Source organism: Erpetoichthys calabaricus, chromosome 3, assembly GCF_900747795.2.
Source record: "Erpetoichthys calabaricus chromosome 3, fErpCal1.3, whole genome shotgun sequence".
Lineage (NCBI taxonomy): Eukaryota > Metazoa > Chordata > Cladistia > Polypteriformes > Polypteridae > Erpetoichthys > Erpetoichthys calabaricus.
Window position 1 is genome coordinate 295133171 of NC_041396.2, and position 16736 is coordinate 295149906.

Sequence of the window (16736 nt, forward strand, 5' to 3'; positions counted from 1 at the left end):
GAGCATGAGGTCACTTAGTGGTGGGATCTGAACGAGTCCTCCCACCCCGCCAACCAGTGCCTTAGCCAGCTGTTCAAGTCTGTTAGAATTGTGTAGCGTGCCCTTCACATCACAGTGATTTATGTTGGGTTGCAACACATGTGGCTAACGCAATCCAGAGATGACCCCTGATGGTCATTCCAGTTGCAACATCTGTTTGTGCCTGCTGGCCTACGGCAAAAAAAAAAGCATCTTTTGGACGATGACATCGGAAAACATTTCAACGCATGCCATGTAGAGTTGCGTCAGTTCAGTGTGCATTGAAATCATGAAGGTAACATAAAATGGCATTCCCTGACCCAGTTAATCCAGTTCACAAGAGCACTGGGTACTGGGTGGTCAATGACATGGCGCACACATGCAACCACTCACCATGGGCCAGTTAAATTAAACTTCACTCATTTGGAGGCATGGTGAGTAACCAGAGAAAGCTCAAAAGACACTGGGACAACACAGAAACCCAACACAGGTAGCAGCCAGTGTGTGACGTGTGACGTCACCTGAAACATGTAACTCAAATGGAGAGAAAAGTAATGATGGCTACAAAGAAGTGAGAGTGAAACGAGATGGGACGAGGACCCTGAGAGAAGATCCCCCTACCCACCGGGGTACCATTCACAGGAAAGGCTGATGAAAGAGGCTTAGGTAATCCCAGCGGGCTGGTACTGGCTGGCACAGAGTCAGAAGTGGAGATGGAGGGCCCGCGACAGACTGGCTTCCTGCCCATTGCCTTAGCCACTCACCTGCATTTCCTGCCTTTTGATCTCCGCTTAGGCCTTAATTACCAAAAACATTTGTTTCCGCACGAGTGGCCGCATTCAGGTAAAATCTTAACTGTCTGGAGTTCTGGTCCTTTCTGAACAGGAGCTAGTAATCCCTGGATGAGGTTTCCTCATTTTCAGTAAACTCAGTCAGCAGATTGTAATAGAAATGCCTTGGTCGCCCTCTGGTGGACAAATTAATAATGAGGCCTGATAGTATTCACTGACTTTTCTTTTTTCCCAGTGGACTCAATTACTAAATCCAAGACAAACTCCCAGCTGAAGTAGTGAAGGCTCTTTTCTAATTTTTATGCAGCATTACATTTAATCAATAATACATAAAAATCTCTTTTTTAATATCCTTGACATGCTTAATCCCTGGGAGTTTCTTCCTCAGAGTCTAATAAAGGATGGCGTAAACGCAGCCAAGTCCATGTGGAAATTCAGCTTTGACTTCCTAATGTGGAAGAGGCGTCTTGCATAACCAGCTTGGCATTTTGTGCTTAGTAGAGATGTTGGGGCAGCCATCTGGACCCTCCATTATGCTTACACTCCATAAAATGCACCGTGGCGGTCTTTAAGGTCGCGTTGAGATTGACTGGCCCACCATAGAAAAATTCACTCGGGCGAGAAACGCTTCAAGTGAAGCACAAATAAAGTTTTAGTCTAAGTCCATTCATCATGACCTTGTGTGAGCTCCGTTTCACCAACGAATGGCCCCTTTGTTTAATGTCAGCCCGTTCAGTTTGTTTTCCATGTACGCATATTCCGATAAAGGCTTACAGGGATCTGGAGTTCAGTCACTCAAGTGCAGGGCAGGAACCAACACTGGAAAGGAGGCCAGTCCATCATAGATGGGTCACACTCACACTCACACCCACACAGGACCAACGTGGAATCATTCATCAGCCAACCTAAAATACTCGTCTTCAGATCAAACGTGCAGACACGGGTGCAAAGAGCCACTGGGCAGAAGGGTCAAACCCAGGATTTCCAAGAGGCAGTGCTCTACCACGGGTATGTTCTACCTGATAGCAGGACACCCACCACTGCTGCGCCCAGGCGTCCAGATGTGGCTACACAATTGGGCTGCTTATCTCACTTTGGATGTAAGGATAGGGATAGAGATAGGGATAGAGATAGAGATATGAATAGAGATAGGGATAGGGATATGACTAGAGATAGGGATAGAGATAGAAATAGGAATAGGGATAGGGATATGGATAGGGATAGAGATAGAAATAGGGATATGGATAGGGATATGGATAGAGATGGATTCATTCTACACGTAGTGAGCACTAGATGGCTTCATAGGCATTCTTTATAGCACTTAATTACTGTTCCTGTTCCACCACATCCCAAAGGTGCTCTACTGGATTGAGATCTGCTGACTGTGGAGGCCATTTGAGTCCAGCAAGCTCAACGTCATGTTTAAGACACCATTTTAGATGATCTGAGCTTTGTGACGTGACGCGTTATCAGGCTGGAAGGAGCTGTCAGAAGATCATAAAGGGATGGAGATGGTCAGCAACAACACTCAGGTAGGCTGTGGCATTTAAACAATGCTCAGTTAGTACTGAGGGGCCCAACGTGGGCCAGGAAAATTTCAAGGCAGGATGGCTCTCTGCTTTCATGTTGTTGACCCCACCACCTGAATGTCACAGCAGAAATCGAGACTCGTCAGACCAGGCCACGTTTCTCCACTCTTCTGTTGTCCAGTTTTGGTGAGCCCATGTGAATTGTCGCCTCAGTTGCCTGTTCTCAGCTGGCAGGAGTGTCACCTGGTGTGGTCTCCTGCTGCTGTAGCCCACCTGCTTCACGGTTTGACATCTTGTGTGTTCAGAGCTGCTCTTCTGCACACCTCACTTGTGACAAGTGCTCCTTTGAGTTCCTGTTTCTGTCACCTCACACCAGTCTGGCCATTCTCCTCTGACCTCTGACACCAACAAGGCAGAGAAATGTCGCTCACTGATAGTTTCCATTTTTAGGACCACTCTCTGTAAACCCTGGAGATGTTTGTGTGTGACAATCTCAGCAGATCAGCAGTTTGTGAAATACTCAGAGCAGCCCGTCTGCCATGTCACGTTCAAAGTCACTTCAGTCACCTTTCTTGCTGTTCTCATGCTCAGTTTGCACTTTAGCAGGTGGTCTTGACAAGGTCTACAGGCCAAAATGCATTGGGTTGCTGCCATGTGATTGGCTGATTAGATATTTGTATTAACAAGCAGTTGTACCTAATAAAGTGGTCACCAAAACAAATCTGGCCCATCAAGAAATGGACTCCACCAGACCTCTGAAGGTGTCCGGTGGTCTCTGCTCTAAGACACGATCCTTTAGGTACTGTAAGTTGCACGGTGGGGTCTCCATGGATTGGACTTGTGTTTCCAGCACATCCCACAGTTGCTCAATCAGATTGGCCAGGTCAGCACCTTGAGCTTGTTGTCATCTTCCTAAAATTCTTTTTGAACTCTTTTTGCAGTACGCCGGGGCGCTTTATTCTGCTGAAGGAGGCCACAGCCATCAGTTAATACCTCTTGCCATGAAGGGGCCCTCAGCGATGATCTTTAGGTAGGTGGTATGTGCCAAAGTAACACAGACACACACACACATGAATGGCAGGACCCCAGGTTTCCCAGCAGGACATTTCCCAGAGCATTGCCTCTGCTGGTTTGTCCTGCTGCCATCTCTCTTCTCCAGGTAAATGGCACCCACGCAGCAGCCGGCGGTCCATGTGATGTTAAAGAAAGTGTGATTCATCAAACCAGGCTACCTTCCTCTATTGCTCCATGGTCCAGATCTGATGCTGCTGTGCCCACTGTAGGGGCTTGTGGTGGTGGACAGGGGTCAGCATGAGCACTCTGACCGCAAGTTGAGCTGCGTTGGGTGTTCTGACTATTTTTTTTTCAGCAGTTTGTGCCAACCAAGGAGTTACCTATAATCATGTGGCAGAAGGTGACTTTCCGTGTGACACCAATGAGCCAGTCCTCCTACCACCTGTAGAGATGTCAAGTGCACCAGAATGACACGTGTGATCAGCAGACTCCACAACAGAAAGGTGTGGTTGACAGCAGGACTTAAGGGACCCTTCAAAACTCGACTTGATGTTATTTTAGAAGAATGAAGTGGGCAGGACTGGTGAGCTTTGGTGGGCCTGTTCTCGTCTCGGGTGTTCTCATATGATCAGTAGATTGCAGATTCATGGGGGCTTATTACAGATTGCCGTTGTGTGTCATCAAAAGACTACACATCGGGCCAGTGGCACCTGCTAGGGCTTCACCTGTACAAATATGGAAATAATTGTACTCTACTGCTCTAAAGCTTTGGAATGATATTTAATATACAAATCAATCAATCTTTAATTTACATGAGACCATTGAGGACACGTATCATCACCTGCTGCTCCTCAGGGCAAACAGAATTAGACTACAGTATAGAATATGCAAATTAAGAGCAATAAAAAGGCACAGAGGAAGTACAAAAAAAAAAAAAAAGAAGAACTGGCAGGTAGTGGGAGGAGCTTAGAGGTGTCCGTCTATTTAGAAGGCGGTTTAATCCAGTTCAGAGTACCATGGGGTGGAGTCAATTCCCAGCAGCCTCAGGCACAAGGCAGGTGGCAGCTCTGTATGGGGTGCCAGTTCATTGCAGGGCACACTCACTCACACTTTAGAAAGAAAGAAAGAAAGAAAGAAAGAAAGAAAGAAAGAAAGAAAGAAAGAAAGAAAGAAAGAAAGAAAGAAAGAAAGAAAGAAAGAAAGAAAGAAAGAGAAAATCAGACCACAGGAACAAATCGGTGCAAACTGTGGCTAGACATGATTAAGGTCAGAGATTTGAACCCAGGACTCTGGCGGTCCAAGGGTCACAATTGCAACACTGGAGCACCAGTTATCTAAAGATAACAGCAGGTCACATCACTTGCAGAAGTTCTCTGTGCTAAAGGGGGGGGCGGTGGGATATTGACAAGGGCGACGAGACAGAGGAGAGGAAGCAGAGGGACAACTTTGGTTCTTGGTGCAGAAAGAACTGTTGGCGGCTTGACATCAGCAAAACTAAGAAACTGCTCATTAACTTTCACCACACCAAAGAGTCTTTCCGACCGGTCGCTATTCAAGGAGTGGATGTCGAGGTGGTCCACTCATGCAAGCACTTGAGGGGTGTCACACACGTGTGCATGGGAGACAGCTAAAGGGCTCAAAAGGAGGTAATTCAACGCCGGTTCCAGCCCCGATGACATCACTTCTGACTTTGATGCCATCACTTCCATTTCTGGGCCTGATGACGTCACTTTCGGTTCCAGGCCCAATGACATCACTTCTGACTCCGATGACATCACTTACGTTTTCTGGGCCTGATGATGTCACTTCTGACTCCGATTACATCACTTCTGACTTTGATGACATCACTTCCGTTTCTGGGCCTGATGACGTCACTTCCGGTTCCAGGCCTAATGACATCACTTCTGACTCCGATGACATCACTTACGTTTTCTGTGCCTCATGATGTCACTTCTGACTCCGATGACATCACTTCTGACTCCGATGACATCACTTCCAGTTTTCCAGGAACCCAATGACATCACTTCCGGTTCCAGGCCCAATGACATCACTTCTGACTCCGATGACATCACTTCTGACTTTGATGACATCACTTCCGGTTTTCTGAGGCTCGATGATGCCACTTATGACTCCGATGACATCACTTTCGTTTCCGGGCCCAATGACATCACTTCCCTTTAAAACCCGCCACATTCCTTGTGTTTGTCACTTCTGTGTTGGACTCTTGTCTCATGCTTTTGCCTTTTTTCAGCCCCAAATCTTTTTGTGGGTCCACATCACTGACCAGTTATAATTCTGAAGATGCCGCAGGGACTAAACCCACTCTGTCCTCATTTGGTCATGTTTTTTAGGACCCTCCAAAACTAAGACCATCTCAAGGGAGGCGTTCACACACCAGTGCAGGCTTTCTGTCTAATCGTTACACGGCAGCATCCAGAGTCCCACCGGATGAGGTTTGGCTTCTAGAGCTCTGAGCTTTCTAACCTATTTGTGTCTCGACTGATTTTGCTGATTTTGCCTTCCATGACTCAATTGGGAAAAAACATCTTTACACTCTCAAAATCAAACAGGGCCTGCGCTGTGCCACTTCAGGTCACTTCAGGTCCCGTCGTCTCCAAGAAATGTCCTCCACAGATGGCAGTGTGCTCTGTACCCCGCCAAGTATTTGACCAGCATCTTGTGTCTGTTGGCATTAATGAGAAGACTGTCTTTCTGTGTGAGCCACCTCATCAGTGTCGGTGGTGTGGCAGACGGCCGGGGCCCTTACCTCGAAGGACTTGGGGAGAGAGCTTATTCAGGGTATTACCGCTAGGTGGCAGTCCCCCCATGGGATGCAACAGTGTCTCGGACTCCCACGCGGCTCCATGGGATTTGGAGTTTGGCACAGCCCTGTTGGGTTCTGTGGGCACCGCCAGGGGGCACGGTAGGTACTGTTGAGCCCTTTGGTGCAGCACTACCACCACCTGGGGGACTCCTGGGTGCCCTATAAAAGGAGCCAGGTGCCACTACTCCAGAGAGAGAGAGAGAGAGAGAGAGAAAGAAAGAAAGAAAGAAAGAAAGAAAGAAAGAAAGAAAGAAAGAAAGAAAGAAAAAAAGAAAGAAAGAAAGAAAGAAAGAAAGAAAGAATTTTGTGCAGTGGTGTTAACTGTGCTGTAAAAGTGGTAAACGGGGGGAGGCGTTTCCCACCTGTGAAAAAAGAAATAAAAAATAAAAGCATGTACTGAACTTGTGTCCTGCATCTGCCCGTGTCGGGTTGGGGTGGCAGGTGTGCCCTCTGCAGGCCACGGCGCCCAGGCCATCAGCAAATGTAGTGATGGAGTTGGAGGTGAGTGAATGGCGTGTTTCTGTTGATGGTGAGCTTGGTGCCAATCTGCACATGTTGGGGTCTACTAGTCAGTAAATGCACAATCAGGTTACAGAGGGTGGCACTATGCTACTGTGAGGGCAGTGCAGGGCAAGGTAGTGAGTGTAAGTGTCTGGTAGAGCAGGTGGCATGCTGAGGATGTTCAGGGTGAATATCCCTTAAATACGTTGCATTGAAGCCCCCAGTAACTGCAAATGACACTACAGGTTGGAAACCTTTGTACTGCACAGCGATGTGATGCCAATCATTTAGCGCAGAGCCGGAGTTATGAGTAACTGGCAGAGAACACATTATGGGCAGCCATCAGAGTGCCCTGAGGGTGTAAAATGGCTGGCACCCCGTCATTAAATATTTGCGTCAGTTTTTTAAAACTTTTTACCCTCCACACATGATGCCCCCCTTTGTCGAGTCACTATGGCAGACATGGTTGTGTTTTCGTGCCCGGTGTTTCAGAGGTCAGGTGTGATGTAACGAAACGACTCGGCGGTCCCCTGAAGTCCCTCCATGAAGCCAGCCCTGCTGTGTCACCCTGAGACTCGACCCCTGAAATGTCTGGAAATGTCTCATTGAAATATTTTAGTATAAGAAGTAAGGCTGCATGTCAATGCCATTAAAGAGTAAGCTTGAGACATTCTGCTAATTGTAACCAAATATAAGAAGTCATCAAAGTGACTAATATGTAATAAAGTCACCAGTCAGCCACTCAGTGCTGAGCAGGGTCACAGTGGGGTCTGCTGGAGCCTATCGCAGTCAACACAGGGCACAAGGCAGGCACAAACCCTGGACGAGGTGCCAGTCCATCACAGGACACACAAACACACACACACTAAAGGGACAATTTAGTGTCACCAATCCACCAAACCTGCATGACTTTGGACTGTGGCGGGGACCCATGCAGACACAGGGAGAACATTAAAAGTGCATGCCTGGAGGACCTGAGACGTAAACCCTGGTCTCCTTACTGCGAATCAGCCTATCAGGTCATGAGGAGGTGGCACAGATGGGTAAAGCAGGGTTAGGGGCCTCAGACCTGCAATGGGCAACCCGACTGGTTAAAGGGCCACCACGAACCTTAAGGTGACCCCCAGATCTCTCACCCCAATGCCATAGTCGTGAGTCCATTTCAATTCCATTCTCTGTGTTGTGTTGTTGTGGCCTTTTAACTGTGAAGTCCTAAAACAGGACGAGGAGTTTAATGACAGAATTCTCAGTGTGACCTCTAGGGGGCGCACCAGAGCCCCTAAACCCCTGACACAATTGCTACCAGCACAGTCCCCAGTTAAAATGAAGTCCTCGACTGAAGAAATGCCTGATTCTTCAGACGCCATCATAGATCAGTTCTCCTTCCAGAAGTGACCCGTTGTTCTTTTTTTCTTTGATTCTTTTCCTTTCCTCTCTTTTCTTCAACTCCTCCACTCCTCCCAGCTGAGCTTCACCCGACTCCCTGCACCAAGTGGACAACTTTCTTCTAACATCCCACCCGGGAGAACGTCTGGTGGTCAATCTATCACCCGCGGGATGCACTTCTGGGCCGGGCAGGACCACCCGGGTCCTTGTGCAGTCAATATCTGGCAGTGCCCCCTGGCAGCCCCAGCACAACAACAACAATTTACTTCTTGTGTAGCTCAAGGAAATGCCTCGGTGGGCTTTAACAGGCCCTGGTTTTGTGACCATGACTCCCTAAGAACACAAGAAAACAAAAATGGAAGGAATCTTGTGGAAATCAAATGAGAGTGAAGCCCCCCTCCAGGTAGGTTGGGCACCCAGTGGGTGAATACAAGACACACAACAGAATTCAAGTAATCCTCACCCCAGAGCTAGAGGACCAATCTGTCATGACCACCTCACAAAGCAGTCCTCACCAAGTGCAGGCGCAGACCACCATAACAACTCGCACGGCACAATGAAAGAATAGATGACACCCTTCACTAAATACAGAAGTGTCAAATATGAGGGTACGGATTTGTTCAAATAGATGTTTACTCCAACATCAAGCACGCGTACAGAGCCATACCCCTCCCCGAACTCGGACAGTCTGACCATCTTTCTCTCCTGCTTGTCCCAGCCTACACCCCCCTCAGACGCAGTGCCAGGCCCACCATAAAGACTGTTACAACCTGGCCTGAAAATGCACTCTCCAAACTACAGGACTGCCTCGACCAAACGGACTGGGACATATTTGAACACCAAGAGCTGGAAACATTCACAGGAGCGTTACTGGACTATATCAGGTTCTGCATCAGGAATGTGACTGTGGACAAAAACATTTGGGTTTTCCCAAACCAGAAACCCTGGATGAACAGCCAGGTCCATCCACTCCTCAGAGACCGTGACGCTGCCTTCAGGTCAAGTGACAGAGCTCTGTACAGTGCTGCCCGAGCCGCTCTGGAAAGTGGAATTAAAAAAGCCAATACGGACCATAAGAGCAGCATAGAGTCCCACCTGTCCAGCCACAATCCACGGGAGGTGTGGCAGGGAATACAAAACATCACAAACTACAGGAGATCTGCGTGCGCTGCTAGCAGAGGAGCTGAACTGCTTCTTTGCTCGCTTTGAATCATCACAACAGCAGCACTCACCTGCTCCAGCCCTGCTCACACCCTCACCGGGTTCCTGCACCACTCCACTCACTCTAAAGGGGCACAATGTCACACGGGTGCTCCTGGAAGTGAACCCCAAGAAGGCTGCCGGCCCAGATGGAGTGCCTGGTAGGGTGCTCAGAGCGTGTGCCCACCAGTTCACCTTTAACTTTATCGAAATCTTCAACCTCTCCCTAGCCCAGGTAGTCATTCCATTCTGCCTAAAATCAGCCACAATCATTCCAGTGCCATCACCAGCCTAAATGATCATCTCCCTGTGGCCCTCACTCCAGTAATCATGAAGTGCTTCGAGAACACTGGCTCCCCAGCACATCAAGGACTATCTCCTCCAAGACTTCAATCCCTACCAATTCACATATCGCATGAACCGATCCACAGAAGACGCCATCGCTGTAGCTCTCCACTCTGTGCTGAGCCATCTGGAGCAGCAGCAGCAGAGCTAAGTCCGGATGCTGTTTGTGGATTACAGCTCAGCTTTTAATACAATCATTCCTGACATTCTCATCACCAAACCGGTCACTCTTGGCCTCCCCCTTCTCACATGTGTCTGGATAAAAGACTTTCTTACCAACCGGCTCCAGACTGTGAGACTCGGACCCCACCACTCCTCCATTCGCACACTGAACACTGGTGCCCCACAAGGCTGTGTGCTGAGCCCCCTTCTGTACTGTCTCTACACCCACGACTGCAGTCTGGCCCACAACAACAACCTCATCGTCAAGTTTGCTGATGACACCACAGTGGTCAGACTCATCTCAAAGGGAGACGAGGCAGCTTACAGAGAGGAGGTCCTGAAGTTGGCAGCCTGGTGTTCAAAGAACAATCTGGCTCTGAACACCAGGAAAACTAAGGAGATCATTGTCGACTTCAGGAGGCACAGCACCGACTTAGCCCCCCTTTACATCAATGGCGAGTGTGTGGAGAGGGTCCATACCTTCCTGGTTTCTTGGTGTCCTTATCTCCGCTGACATCTCCTGGACACACAACATCACAAGGCTCAGCAGCGGGTTACACTTTCTGAGGGTCCTGAGAAAGCACAACATGGACTCCAACCTGCTACTGACCTTCTACCGCTCGTCCATCGAGAGCCTGCTGACGTATTGTATCACAGTATGGTATGGCAGCTGCACCATGGCAGACAGGGAGAGGCTTCAGCGAGTAGTAGAGGCAGCACAGAAGATCACCGGCTGCCCTCTCCCCTCCTTGATGGACATTTACACCTAACACTGCCTCAGCAGAGCAAAAAACATCATCAAGGACAGCGCCCACCCTGGCTCTGATCTGTTTGACCTGCTGCCCTCAGGGAGGCGCTACAGGTGCATCACAACAAGGACAAACAGACTCAAGAACAGTTTTTTCCCAAAAGTCGTAACCATTCTAAACTCACACATGCACTGACTACACAGTCTAACCCCCCGACCCCTGGACTTCCTTCTATCCATTGTGATGGATGGCCGGCGAGAGTTTCCGGCCCTTATCCCCAGACCGCCAAGAGGAGCTGTCCCGACAGCATGGACGTGCCCCTTAATTCCAGCAGGGCCTCATGGACTTTGTAGTTTTTATACACAGCCCTGCTGGATACCTTGGGGACCACTGGGAGTCGCTGTAGGGAGGCTCATGGACTCTTATGTGCCCTATAACCTGGAAGTACGTCCTGGTCACGTGAACAGGAGAAATGACGTACTTCCAGGTTGAAGAAAAGGACTTTTACCCTGACCCTGAAGTAATAAGGACTTGTGGACTGGTGGGCAGGAACACCTCCGGGTCAGGGGGTATAAAAGGACTCTGGGAAAGCCCAGACACTGAGCTGAGCTGGGAGGTAGGGTGGCTAAGTGTCTGGGAGAGAAGGATTGGTATTTGTGATCGGTTTATTGATTATATGAGTAGTGTGGCGTGGAGGGTGCTTGGTGCACTGTATTATTATTTAATAAATAATAATTGTACTTTTACCTGGTGTTTAGAGTGGTACCTGAGGGTTCAAGAGGTCGATAAAGGCCTCTACTGCTACACCATCAACTGTGCAATATCCAATATCTAAATGGTACTGATAATAACTGTAATATCTGTATACTGTACAATATCATTACTCTCAGGGTCCAACATCCACTATTCACTGCACATGATCATCATTATTGTGCAATATTTAAATTATGTGCAATAACCCAATAGTGCAATAGTTATTTATTCTTTCCAGTATTTAAATAATGTGCAATAACTCGATTTATTTATTATTCTTTCCATTTGTATATAACGTCGCAGAACTTTTTTTGCAACTTTTTGCACCATTTGTTTATTTACTTGTTGTGTTCTACATATATGTCTGCACTGAAGGAGCTGCTTTTAATCTCATTGTACATGTGTATAGTGACAATAAAAGGCATTCTGTTCTATTTAAGGCAAAGGAGGAACTAATTAACATAAATGAAAAGCAACCGCGGCCGCCCATCGGCTAATTGGAGAACCACAGCCAGGATGTGGACGAGGAGTCAGACAAGCCAGACACAGTCAGAGTCCTGAAGACCTCCGCCAACAAGCCGCCTCCCCCTATTGGCCACTCCAAAGCTGAGCCAGTGCTGGGCCAGCCAATCAGATGAAAGGACCCTTCTGCTTGATGACTCAAGTGCTCCTTTCTCAGAGACGTCTTTTCCGTAGGCAGACATGCATCTTGGCATTAGAGCAGTGGGCACCAAGTGCCACATGAGGATACCGAAAAGAGAATCAGAATAGACGACCGTGAGTACCAGTTTATAAATGTTGCTGTCACACACATGCACCTTGGGGACATCTTAAAGGCTCTGGTGGCGATAATGCAACGCCAGTCCACAAGATGGCAGTGTACACTAATGCCTCCTCTCTTCTTCCCTCTACAGACGGGATGATTTCTCACCATTGATGTCACTTCCGGTGTCCGTCCCCCCTGGACCCGCCTCTTCCTGCCTGGTCTGCACTTAACCAGTCTTTGCCAGTCTGGCCTTAGACATCGTGTATTGAATGACATTCTTTTTTTTTTTTTTTGCCTTTATGATATACTAGACAAAGAGCCCGTTTCGACAACGTAAGATGAAGCGGGCATGAGTGGAATAGTAATAAGTATAAGCACCACAAACCTGATATAGGTGTATTGAATGAATGCGTAATTAGGCCTTGAGCTGTAGTCGAAATCGCCTATCAGGCCTCTAGAGTTTTAATCGAAGTCGCCTTTCTCTTTGAATTTTCGCGACCGTAAATCCACCGCCTGCCGCGATGTCGGTCTCGTAAGGTTTTTCGGGCAGCTGCGCAGAAGGCGACTGCACATTCGGCTTCGGATGGACGTGAGTGAGTGAGTGAGTGAGTGAGTGAGTGAGTGAGTGAGTGAGTGAGTGAGTGAGTGAGTGAGTGAGTGAGGAGACTGGCGAATTATGTATTAAGATGGGGTCACCGTGTGCCCCACCCCCAAATATTTTTAATACGCCTTTTCTCATTTTACTCTTATTACTTGTATTGTACTAATCATGGCTAACAATAGAAACACAGTATGCACTGCTGATCAGCAGCTCTAGTCAGGGTAGGCTAAACTAGAGTCCTGAGTCTTCAGCCTGAGATTGAAGGGGGGGCATCTCTTATAGTAGCTGGCAGACCACTCCTCAACTTCGGGCTCCGGTAACTAAAAGCTCGACCTCCGTCTCTTATTTTATTAAATTTCGGAATTATAAGCAGGCTGGCATCTTTTGAGATCTTAATGTGCGCTCAGGTCTGTAAGTCATTATAAGTTCAGACCAGTAAGCCGGACCTCGGCCATTTAAGACTTTATACGTTAAAAGGAGGATTTTGATGTCTGCCCTAAACTTAATGGGAGCCAATGTAAGGACACGACCGGGCAGCCCCATTGAACCACCACCCCCCCTGCGGCTCTGCAGGTATCCATATCGGGGCTCACCAGACAGGATGCTGCCACCCACTGCCCAGGCCTAACCAGGAAGTCCCTCAAGGGCTGCTGGGATGTCACTGGCGCTGTGGCGGAATATCGCGGACCTCCTTTTATAACGGCCTCCTGGTCGGACAAGGGAGCGAGCAGGATCAGTCCCAGCAGCCCAATAAAAGTAAGGTGTGAGGGCATAACAAGGACCATTCTGCATTTTCTATTTTTTGACCGTATTTGTTCGAATCACGCAGGTTCTTTTTCTTTTTTCATTCTGTACACAAAAGCGATAAACAGACACATCAGCCTCCTGCTCAAAACATCCGGAGCCACTCTAATAAATAGAAGCGTAGAAAACGGTAACCGAGCTAAACTGCCAGCTTTGGAGAACAAGGGGGCATTTCTAACAAAGCGTGAAGGTGACCTAATAGAAGAGGAAATATTTTGTTTTCAGATTCAGACTACGTCACCAGATGTTCTGCTGTACATGAAAACCTCAGCTGGGTTACTAATCCTGAGACACTGGCATTGTGGTGAAGGCTCTGTGGCGGTGGGCTCAAATCCCACTACTGACTCTTGTGTGACTCCGAGCAGATCACTTCACCTGCCTGTACACCAATGATATCTCAAAACTTGTAAGTCGCCTTGGATAAAGCCACATTATAAGCAAATGTAAATATAAGATCTGCCTCCAAGTAAGGTCTGCATGTTCTCCCTGTGCATATGTGCAGGTTAGGGGAACTGGCGCCGCTAAATTAGCCCCTATGTCTGTGTGTTCACCCTGTGATGGACTGGCACCCTGCCCGGGGTTTGTTCCTGCCTTGCACCCAATGGTAGCTGGGATAGACTCCAGCAAACCCCCCACCACCTGTTGTGGATTAGGGGGGTTTGAGAATGACATGATGTGAATGAAACCTCAGCTGGGTTACTGACCCTGACACTCTGGCATAGTGGTGACGGCTCTGTGCCCTTCAGTACCTGAGGTGGTGGCTTCAGATCCTGCCATTGACACTGCAGTGTGACCCTGAGCAGGTCACTACCCCTGCCCGTGTGCTCCAATTGGAGCCAATGATATCTCAAAATTTGTAATTCACCTTGGATAAAGCCACATTATACGCAAATGTAAATAATAAGTGCTGCCTCCAAGTAAGGAGACCCGGGTCTGCATGTTCTCCCTGTGCCTGTGTGGATGCAGGTTTGGGGAATTGGTGCTGCTAAATTAACCCCTAAGTCCGTGTGTTCGCCCTGCGATGGACTGGCACCCTGCCCAGGGTTGGTTCCTGCCTTGCACCCAGTGTTAGGCTCCAGCACCCCCCTATTGACCTTGGTGTGGATTAGGGAGAGGAGAGAGGGGTCAGGAGCTGGCGCTGATGGAGCTGATTGCCGCACCCACCACATGGCTACTGGCTAACCCTCTGAGATCTGTCAGCGGTACAGGTGGAGAGCCGGGTGGTCTTTGTCTTGATTGACAAGTGACGAAAACCACTATTGGGAAATAAAATAAAGAGCCATTCGGCAATGTGCCGTTCAGAAAAGTCGCCTTATGAAATAAATAAATATAAGGCCATTGTGAATTAAAACCCGTAATAATAATCAAAGAATGATTTTGTGTTTCACAAGAGATGACTTTTCATTTACTCATTTCTGTATACATTTGGCCTGCAATGCTTTATTTCATAATTGCCATTTTATTTATTTCATTTCGGCACAAGTGGTGTTCCATAGTGAGGTTCTCCAGGTGTGCCTTAGTCTTACCTTTTACATGGCTGTCTGATGTGGAAAGTGAAGCGTCATGGGCTGGAAGACCTCCCAGCTGAGACCCTCACACCATTACAGATCATACTGTTCATCACACACACCACTGAAGACTCCACTGCTCCTCACACTGGCTCTTCACACTCACGCAGCCTGGTAAATGGCACTGGTGTGTGACATCGAGGACATGGTAACGCCATGAGCAACTGGACCCCACTAGCCCACCCTTACCTCACTCATCTGCCTCAGGCTGTTAATTTTTAATAGGGCAGCTATTGATCTCTGCGATTGTGGATTAAACACTTACAACTGTGGCGACATTCACCTGCTATCAGGCAGATGGCAAATCTGACCCTAAAGTTAATCAGAATCCACACTCAGAGCCCAACCCAAACAAACTGAATAAACTTAAAGAAAACACCCCCTCAAAACAATACACCTCCAGGACCCTTAAACTAATATCAAACCCCCAAACCCTAAACTTAAACAAGACCTCAAAACCCCTAACATCAAAGAACGCAATCCAAACAATAGACCTCCAGAACCCTAAACCTAATGTCAACCCCCAAACTCAAATCCCTAAACTTAAAATAGACCTCCAATCCCTAAAATTAAACAACACACCCCATTCAATAGACCTTCAAGACCCTAAACCTAATATCAAACCCCTAAATCCTAAGACCTCAAAACCCCTACAATCAAAGAACACAATCCAAACCAAAGACCTCCAGGACCCTAAACCTAATAGCAAGCGCCCCCAAACCCTAAACTTAACCAAAACACCCCCCCCCCCAAAACAACAGAACTCCAGGACCCTAAACCTAAAGTTAAATCCCCAAAAATCCCTAAGCTTAAAACAGAATAACAAACCCCTAAAAGTAAAGAACACACTACCAAACAACTGACCTCAAAGACCCTAAACCTAATGTCAACCCCACAGACTCCTAAACTTAAATTAGACCTCCAATCCCTAAAATTAAACAATACACCCCAAACAACAGACCTTCAAGACCCTAAAGCTAATATCAAACCCACAATGTCTAAATTTAAACTAGACCTCCAAAACCCTAAAATTAAAGAATTCAACTCAAACGATAGACCTCCAGGACCCTAAACCTAATACCCTCCCCCCCCCAACCACCACCACCACACAAACTCAAACCTTAAATTTAAAATAGATTTACAAATGACTAAAATTAATTCATATCCCAAATTATAAGACTCAGACCCCATGGACCAAGCTAAGAACCCCTCAACCCAAAATGAAATCCCTGCACAATAAGCAGGCGAGTCTCCAAGTCAGTAATTTCACACGAGCCCCCAGTCTGAAAATTCAGTGATGACTGCTACTCAGAGTCTTGGAGTTATGATGTCCTGTCAGCTCAGACAAACCAAACCTGGTCAGCCAGAACTGGCACTCCTGTGCTCAGGCTGCATTTGGAGGGGCAGAGTGACACATCCCGGCCGGGGTGAAGCCCTAGGGGGCCGAAGGGCTGGTGAGTGGAGCGGAGAGCGGCGCGGAGGACTGATGTCAGGGAGATGATTGACACTAGAAGGAAGAAAAGGGGCGGGGCCCTGAATGGTGGAGCCGGAAATGGAGGCGGAGATTTGTGGACGATTCACGGGGGATGATGGGAAGGTGTGGGATATACGGGACGAGGCGAGCGCGGGGGAGGACACCGGGGTTTTCTTTTGGGGGGGTCTCTCTGGGCCACACCAATAAGAGGGTCAGAGGTAATTCATTGTAAATAGCTTCAGTATAATTCC